Raw genomic sequence first — 10,570 nt, forward strand, 5'->3', positions numbered from 1 at the left:
GGGAGGGGGTCAGCACAAAAGTACTGGTATGCAGAGATATCAAAACAAAACATAATATTTTTACAAAATATAGTTGAGAGCCATTATAAAACAATTTCATATCAAATCATTTGAAAACACATAGGTGTAATGCAATAGTTTCTCAACAATAATGAAATGCAACTGAGCTAGGTGGAATACCCTACATAATTTACACTAACTATCCAACCTCGGTTGCCACCGAGATTAGAGTATAAGTGAGGGAGAGACACCCAAGACAACGAAGCATGGTGTCTCGACCCAATGGTAGTGCCCAAGATCACTTATCCCGGGCTCCTACCTGTAATCCCAATTTGGGAATGATATAAAGTCAAGTACTCAAGATTACTTAGCCTCGTACCAAATTCCTGTGTCGTCAAACACGTTTTTCCAACGGTGAACCCTTACACTCAAACACCTTCTTTGGGCATCCACCTATCTCATGTAAAATCGATGCATTCAAATATTATCTGATTCAATCACATATCATATTCTATAGGGTATCATCATACCCAATTTGCAAGTCCTCAATATCACTTCCACATATGCATAATCATGTAAAAACCAAGGTTCTTCATCATTTATAAGTGGTGAACAACATTTTTTTTCAAATTCATGCTCTCTTTTGTTGGTAACAATATGATATGGGGTATCAAGACATTATAATGTGAATTTGAAAGCAATTTATCATTCATATTTATTAAACTTCCATGGAAAATCTCAAATCACATATGCATGGTTTCAACCATTAAAGTATATAGGCAATTCCCATGACAAAAAGAAAAATAACTTAGAAATCATATTGAAAGCAAGTTATTAGCATTTGATTGAAAACCCCCATTTAAAAGTATGGATGTTCATAAAAACTACACCTATGAGATTTTAGGATAACCCCACATAACACGATTACTATGAATATTAGATGCTTCTCGAAGCCTATGTTGAGAGGATTCCAAATAAGCAATTTGTTCCTAAAACCTCCGATTGAATCTAGAGTTTCTTGGGTTTTTATTTTGAAACCCTAAGGAGAATCTTTGAGCACTTTTGATGAATGAAGGTATATTTTGGGTCCTTGGAACTAAGTTTCACGTTTTAGGGCTAAGTAAGGGTGGAAAAGGACCATTTTGCCCCAAAAATGAAGTGTTTAAGTCACTTGAATTCTTTATATAGACGCCGCCAAGCCCATTGCCTATGTTTACATAGGAGCCGCCTAGGCTATTGCCTATTCTTTCCAGTGGCCATGGGCGATTGGTTAGGTAGATTTTAGCAAAATTGGTGTCGTTGGAAAGTTAACACGAAGAGCTATCATTTGACACATAGTAGGCTCCCTAATTCAACATATATAGGGAGTTATAGTCGATGGAAGCTGACACACTTTACAACGTCCAGTAAAACTTAGCCGATCAAAATAGTTTCAACTCGTCCTTGAGTTGAAGGACCCCTATGATCTAAATTCAATCTTGAATGGATTCACATGGTACACAAATAATTAACATGCCGTATTGGCATAGGATTTTATGGCTTTGAGATTTATCAACACATCAAAATCATGGTCTATATTGTAGCCTGAAGTGCGGGGCGTAACATTATCCCCCCTTAGGATCATTCATCCTCGAATGATGATGCGGGACACAGACAGACACGATTCCGAGCATAATAAAAGACTAGGAAAGCTAATATAGGAATAGTACCTTCTATCTCATCCTCCATCAAAGCAAAGAATTTGGGATATCTAATTCTCATGTCATCTTTTGACTCGTAAGTTGCTTCTTTGACTTTTTGATTCCTCCACAGTACCTTTACTAAGGCTATCTCTTTGCTCCTCAGCTTTCGAACTTGGCGATCTAAAATTTCTACAGGCTCTTCTTCGTAAGACAAGGAGTCTGTCACTTTGATACCCTCTACTGGCAATACCATAGAAATGCATTTCTTCAACATGGATACATGGAATACCGGATGAACGGAACCCAAACTTACAGGCAATTCTAGCTCATAAGCTACTGTACCAATCTTTTTCAAAATATGATATGGTCCTATATAGTGAGGGATAAATTTACCCCCTTTTCCAAACCGTATAACTCCTTTCCTACGAGAAACCTTGAGAAACACCCAATCACCAACTTCAAACTCTATTTCTCTTCTCCGAACATCGGCATAAGACTTCTGATGACTCTGAGCAGTCTTGAGTCATTCTCTAATGATCTTCACTTTATCAATCACCTAATGAACAAGATCAGGCCCATACAACTGAGTTTCATCCACTTTATAATATTCTATCGGAGACCTACATCTCCTCCCATACCAAGCCTCAAAAGGAGCCGTCTTGATGCTGGCATGGTAACTATTATTTTAAGCAAATTCAACCAATGGCAGGTGATCTACCCAACTACCTTTGAAATCAATGACGCATGCCCTCAATATATCTTCGAGGGTCTGAATGGTACGCTCAGCTTGCCCATCCGTCTGAGGGTGGAAACCTATGCTCAAATTCACTTGTGTACCTAAATCCTTCTGAAAAGATCTCTAGAATTGAGATGAAAAATATGTACCTCTATCGGATATAATGAACACTGGTGCCCCATGCAATCGAACTATCTTCTCAATGTAAATCTTAGCATAATCCTCTCCTGAATAATTAGTCCTCACAGGCAAAACGTGGGCTGACATTGTCAACCGATCTACAATAACCCATATAGAATTATACTGGTTTCGAGATTTCGAAAGTCCTGTAATGAACTCCATGTTTATCATCTCCTACTTCCATAAAGGCAGGGCTATCTCTTGGGAAGTAACACCTGGCCTCATGTGTTCTTCCTTCACTTGTTGACAGTTCAAATACTTGGACACAAAATCAGCTACATCACGTTTCATGTTATTCCACCAATACAAGGTTTTCAGATCATGGTACATCTTAGTAGCGCCTAGTTGAACGACATACCTCAAAGTGTGCGCCTCATTAAGGATTCTTTCCCGTATCCCATCAACATTCGAAACGCAAAACCTACCCTAAAATCTTAAAATACCATGATCACCAATTTCAAATGACATAAGCTTTTGTTGACCCACATCTTTCTTGATTTGTATCAAGATAGGATCTTCAACCTACTTCTCCTTAATTTCAGCATAAAGGGATGACTTAGCTAATTCATGAACAATCACCCTCCATCTTTGGAATCTAAGAGTCGCACTCCCAGATTTGCAAGACGGTGAATATCCTTCACCATCTCTTTTTTTCCTTCTTCTACATAAGAAAGGCTGCCCATAGACAACCTGCTGAAGGCGTCGACTACAATATTTGCCTTGCCCGGATGGTAATGTAGACTCATATCATAGTCTTTCAAAAGATCTATACAACGCCTCTGCCTGACGTTCAATTCTTTTTGTGAGAAAACATACTGCAAACTCTTATAGTCGGTATAAATATCCACATGCACTCTATAGAGATAGTTCCTCCAGATTCTAAGTGCGAACACCACGGCTGCTAACTCCAAGTCATGAGTGGGTTAATTGCGCTCATGCACCTTTAAATGCCTAGTGCATAAGCTATCACCTTACTACGCTGCATCAATACACAACCAAGTCCCACATGGGACACATCATAATAAAACAGAAAATCATCTACACCCTTGGGAAGGGTCAAAACAGGAGCAGTAGTCAGCTTGTCCTTCAACTTCTCAAAACTATTTTCACACAAGTCAGACCACACAAACTTCATTTTTTTCTGAGTCAGTTTAGTAAGCGGAGCAACTATGGAAGAAAAACTCTCTATGAACCTTATGTAATACCCCGCCAAACCCAAGAAGCTCCAAATATCAGTTGGAGTCGTAGGTCTGGGCCATTTTCTCAATGCTTCAACTTTCTGGGAATCCACTCTTATCCCGTCACTGGACACAATATGCCCCAGGAAGGCAATAGCATCTAACCAAAATTCACACTTAGAAAATTTGGCATAGAGTTGATGATCCTTAAGGGTCTGAAGAATAATTCAATGGTGATTGGCATGATCCTCTTTACTCTTAGAATAGATCAGAATATCATCAATAAATACAATAAAGAACAAGTCAAGAAACTAACGTAACACTTTATTCATAAGATTCATGAAGGCTGCAGGGGCGTTAGTCAACTCGAAGGACATGACTAAAAATTTGTAATGACCATATCGGGTTCAGAAGGCTGTCTTAGGTATGTCTGACTCTCTAACTTTCAATTGATGATAACCCGAACGAAGGTCTATTTTTGAAAAACACTTGGCACCCTGAAGATAGTCAAAAAGGTCGTCAATCCTAGGAAGATGATATTTATTTTTAATCATAACCTTATTGCACTGGTGGTAGTCTATGCACATACGAAGGGACCCATCCTTCTTTCGCACGAAGAGCACGGGTGCACCCCATGGGGAAACACTAGGACGAATAAAACCTTTGTCTAGGAGGTATGGAAGCTGTTCCATTAACTCTTTTAGTTCTGCGGGAGCCATCCTATATGGTGGAATAGAAATAGGACGAGTGTCTGGCAATACATTAATGCCAAAATCTATCTCCCTGTCAGGGGGTATCCCTGGGAGATCTTCGGGAAAGACTTCTGGAGATTCATTCACTACAAGGACTGACTGCAGAGGAAGATTTTCAACTTTTGAATCTTTTACTCAAATTAGATGGTACATACAACATTTGGAGATAAGCTTTCGGGATCTAAGATATGAGATGAAGTGACCTCTAGGTTCCACAGAACTCCCTACCCATACATTGGTGTCTCATTCGAGAAAGAGAAAGTGACCTTTTAGGTCCTGCAATCGAGTATGACATAGCACGAATGGAGCCAGTCCATCCCAAGGATGGCATCAAAATCTATCATATCAAGTTCTATAAGGTCTGTCACAGTTTCCCTACTATGAATAGACATGACACAATTTCTATACACCCTTCTGACAACAATAAAATCACCTATAGGAGTAGAAACAGAGAAGGGTTCTACAATAACTTCGGGCTCAAACCCAAAACTAACAGCCACATAAGGGGTCACATAAGATAAAGTAGACCCAGGATCAAGAAATACATAAATATAACCTGTTGCGACTGCTCCCGATAGCTGAAGGAGCACCCTTAGGAAGAAGAGCTATGGAGCTGGCTTAGGACTTAGCCCCCCCTGCATTTCCTCCAACAGAAGGATAATCTCTCTGAAGGTGACCCACTTTGCCACAAGTATAGCAGTTTCTCCCCCCAAACCAGCACTTCCCTAGATTATTCCTTTCGCAAACCTCGCACCATGGATAAGTACGACGTTGCTAGGCCACACTTCCCTGAGACTGTGTGCCTAGAGCTTTGGATCCATGAGGAGTCTAAAAATTTTGAGTTTCTCTGTCTGTCGGTGGTCTGGGTACTGGGGCGCTGGCTGCTGACTATGCATTATTCCAAAACTTCTTCTTCTTGACCACTTATTACCTCAGTTACCACTCTACAGCTAACTCTGGTAATTGTCCGCAGATCTAGCTCTCTTAGCCTGTCTATCTTTTTCTCTAGATTCAGTAATCTTTTTATTCTTCTCTTCCACCTGCTGCATATGAATGGTCAATCAAGCAAAGTCTAACTCGTTATTCAACATATCCCCCTAGCACTCAAGTACCAGGTTATCAGGAAGGCTAGATGCAAATTTCCTCATCCGGGCTCTCATATTAGTAGTCAACTCTGGTGCATAGCAGGCTAGTTTATTAAAATTCAAAGTGTACTCCTGGACACTCATACTGCCCTGCTTCAGATTTATAAACTCTTTCTCTTTGGTCTCCCTAAACTCAAGAGGAAAAAATCAATCAAGGAAAGCTTCCACAAATTTGCCCCAAACTGTGGGCTCAGTACTCTCACCTTTTGCATTTTCCTAGTCGACAAACCACTGATTCGCAACGTCCTTAAGCTGATAAGTTGCTAGTTCCACCCCTTCAACCTCATCAACATGCATCACCTTAAACATCTTTTCCATCTCATCCACGAATACCTGTGGATCTTCCTCCACCTTGGTGCCAGTGAACTTAGGTGGGTTCATCTTCATGAAATGTACGACCCTAGTAGCCTCATACGTAATAGATGCAGACCCAACATCTTTCGATCATTGAGCCTTGTTAGCTACCAACTGTGTCAACATATGAATAGAACGTCTAAATTCTGCATTTGAAATATCTCCCTGAGCAGTTTGGGAATGGTTGACATTAGTCCGCGGAGCCCGAGGTAGACTGGTCGGGACTGGAGGGACTCCCAAAATAAGGACAAATTATGGAGTGTGAGCTCTGTTATGGGTCTGCATCCCATGGGTGGGATAGACCTCATCTGCCTGAGCATTCTGATCGATGATACGACGTGGAGGCATAACTGTGTTTTCTGAAACACAAGTGATCATTGATTAAGGGACAGTTCAGAATCTAAAGCATGAACTAAATCACAAAGAAGGGAAACATTTCCTAAACGCCTAGCAGCCTCCTGCTTATAAGTGTGGTGTGCTACACACCCATAAATAGGAATCTTCCCAATGCAATTTCACAGATACCCTGGGACCATAAACCGTGCTTTGATACCAAGTTTGTCACGACTCGAACCAGGGCCTGGTCGTGATTAGCATTTCGAACCATGGAGGCCTGAAACACCCCTATCTGTCTGGTAATCATGCACCTAATTCATATGATCAAAGTAAAGTAGAGGAAACACAATAATTCGAAAACATGGTCATAATATGAAAAGAAACAATAACGGGGAAATAAGTTTCCCCCAACATCAATCAACCTCTAAACAACTGTCTGTGAAAATATCTAACAAATGACTAAGTCAAGTAACTATATATAAACTGGGACAAGGCCCCCAGTAGACCTCAAAACTGAATATAAGATAAAAAGACTACCGAACATAAGACCTTCTGAAACATAGAAGGCTCACCACTTGTCTCTGCAACTCTGTCTGAATGATCTGCTGATTCTCTTGACCCCTAGACTGGGCCTCTGAACCTGAAAGGATGGAGAGGAGAGGGGGTCAACACAAAAGTACTGGCATGCAAAGATATCAAAACAAAACATAATATTTTTTTTAAAATATTGTTGAGAGCCATTATAAAGCAATTTCATATCAAATCATTTGAAAACACATGGGTGTAATGCAATAGTTTCTCAACAACAATGAAATACAACTGAGCTAGGTGGAATACCCTACATAATTTACACCAACTATCCAACCTCGGTTGCCACCGAGATTAGAGTATTAGTGAGGGAAAGACACACAAGACCATGAAGCATGGTGTCTCGACGCAAGATCACTTAGCCCGGGCTTCTACCAATAATCCCAATTTGGGAATGCCATAAAGTCAAGTACTCAAGATCACTTAGCCTGGTACAAAATTCCCATGTCGGGAAACACGTTTTTCTAACGATGAGCCCTTACACTCAAATGCCTTCTTCGGGTATCCACCTATCTTATGTAAAATCGATGCATTCAGATTTCATGTAATTCAATCACATATCATATTTTGTAAGGTATCATCATACCCGACTTACAAGTCCTCAATATCACTTCCACATATGCATAATCATGTAAAAACCAAGGTGCTTCATCATTTACAAGTGGTGAACAATATTTATTTCAAATTCATGCTCTCTTTTGTTGGTCACAATATAATATGGGGTATCAAGACATTATCATGGGAATTTGAAAGCAATTTATCATTAATATTCATCAAACTTCCAAGGAAAATCTCAAATCACATATGCATGGTTTCAACCATTGAAGTATATAGGCAAAAAATTCCCATGACATAAAGAAAAATGACTTAGAAATCATATTGAAAGCATGTTATTAGCATTTGATTGAAAACCCCCATTTAAAAGCATGCATGCTCATAAAAACTACAACCATGAGATTTTAGGATAACCCCACGTACCTCGATTACTAGAAATATTAGATGCTTCTCGAAGCCTACGTTAAGAGGATTCCAAATATGCAATTTGTTCCTAAAACCCCCGGTTGCATCTTAAGTTGCTTGGGTTTTTATTTTGAAATCCTAAGGAGAATCTTTGAGAACTTTTTATGCATGAAGATGTATTTTGGGTCCTTGGAACTGAGTTTCGTATTTTAGGGCTAAGTAAGGGTGGAAAAGGACCATTTTGCCCCAAAAATAGCGTTTAAGTCACTTTAATTGTTTACATAGGTGCCGCCTAGCCCATTGCCTATGTAAATTACATAGGCACCGCCTAGGCTATCGCCTATGTTTACATAGGCGCCGCCTAGGCTATTGCCTATGCTTTCCAGTGTCCATGGGCGATTGGTTAGGCGACGCATATCACTTGAAAGGCCATAGCTTATTTTTCGGGTGTTGGATTTTAGCATAATTGGTATATTTGGAAAGCTAACTCAAAGACCTATCATTTGACACATAGTAGACTCCCTAATTCAACATATACGGGGAGTTATGGTCGATGGAATCTGACACACTTTACAACGTCCACTAAAACATAACCGATTGAAATAGTTTCAAGTAGTCCTTGAGTTGAAGGACCCCTATGGTATAAATTCAAGATTGAATGGTTTCAAATGCTACATAAATAATTAACATGTTGTATTAGCATAGTATTTTATAGCTTCGGGATTTATCAACACATCAGAATCATGGTCTATATTGTAGCCCAAATTGTGGGGCGTTACAGTAGTGGAGGTGTGATTGATGTAATCAGTATTATTATATTGTTCAACCTATTAAACAATCATAATTTATATGGGATTAACTTAGTCGCCCAGGCTTTAGGTCGAATTACTATCTTAGGGCAAATTGTGGCTTATTTACCTTCTTCATAGATGAAGCTATTTTGTAGTATAATTAGGATATTATGATGGATATGGGATGGGATTTAGGTATTGGGGGTATGATTGATGTAATTAGTATTATTAGACCATTTAGCCTATTAAGGAATCGTAATTTAGGTGGAATTGACTTAGTTTCTCATCCTTTAGGTAGAATTACTATTTTAGGGCTAATTAAAGTTTATTTAACATCTATAATTTAATTTAGATACCTTATCCTAGTATGAGGAATAATTTGACTTAGAATAGATTCCGGGGATTTGAAATGGGCCCTTCTGGCCCATCTTAGGCCAAGATCTTTCTTAGCTCCTATAACTTCTATACAAATGTTATATCCTTTAAAATGATTATTTTGGACTTTGAAAATTTTAAATACATGGTATTTTTGATAGTTTAGTATGTTCTAATCTGGTTAAAACTCAGTGGTTTATTGATTTTGGGTTCCTATTCAAGTCCTGCGATAGATGATGATATTGATCACATGTGTTTCGGTTCAAGTCTGTTAAATAATTACAATGATCATGATGATATGAGCTCTAATTTGAGTCTAGAATTAAGATTTATTTATGATATAGTATGGTATGGATGGATTCATGGTTATGGCTTGATATTTTGTATATTTATTAAACTTTAATTATTTACTTTTCTTTGTTAAACTTCAATTATTTACTTTTCTTGATTTCACCCTCTAAGCTTATTAGGGCCCACATTGGGTTACTTACTTTTCTATGCTTACTAGCTTATGGGGGTCAGTCTTGAAGTATTAATTATACTTTCTTTCATATTATATTTGTTCTAGTTATTTATTCACAATATTGGATCTTTTTTCTAGGTTTTCCCATTTACCTTTACTTATCTTATTTATCTTGCATCTTATCGTATTTATATCATGATATAGCTTAATCAGCCAATGATGCCTACTGAGTACCCATGGTTTTGGTACTTATATTACACATCTATACTTTTTTGGAGTAGATTTGAGAACTAGTGGCTACCACTATTAAGACAATTGTGCTGAGTTGATTTCAAAGATTGGGAGAGCTCTCAGAGTCGGAGTTGCCCCATTTTCCTTCTATTATCTATTTCTAGTCTTTCACTATTTGAGATGGATTTGTATTTGACTATTTCAGTACTTATGTTCCTTTATAGTATCTCTTGTATGGATACTGTTAGGTCGTGGGATGGTTGGTGATATTTATCTATCTTTTAGACTATCAGGACTTCCTTATTATTATAAGTCTTTAATTATTGATTTTTATCTTTTACACCTTTTCTATAAAATTAGCCCATTGCTTATAGCTTCGGGCTATGGTTTGGCTTACCTACTGGAGGGATAAACCATAAAATTTGAACAATACTAAGAGTCAAAAGACCATGAAAAGTAAAGGGTCAAAGAAAGTCAAACCATTGTCTCTTTAAATTGCGACCCATTTTGGCGATACAATTCCACTATTGAACCCAATGATGATACACCAATTTTCAATGCTATCACCAATAATAATAATTTTCAACCCTTGGTATATCCTAAGTGGTGAACTAATTTGGTGATAGTTGGCTGGTCTCCTTACTATTTGGTATTATGCCGAATGGTATGTTATCATCATTCATTTTTTCAATTCATACAGGTTGGGAGATCTATTTTGGAAAAATATTTTGATGATTCGCTGATGGGATCTGAGCATTGCCAAATCCTCATCCCTGGATCTTTGTGAATGATCTTTAAA

This window comes from Capsicum annuum, chromosome 7 (assembly GCF_002878395.1).
Source record: "Capsicum annuum cultivar UCD-10X-F1 chromosome 7, UCD10Xv1.1, whole genome shotgun sequence".
In the NCBI taxonomy this organism is placed as follows: Eukaryota; Viridiplantae; Streptophyta; class Magnoliopsida; order Solanales; family Solanaceae; genus Capsicum; species Capsicum annuum.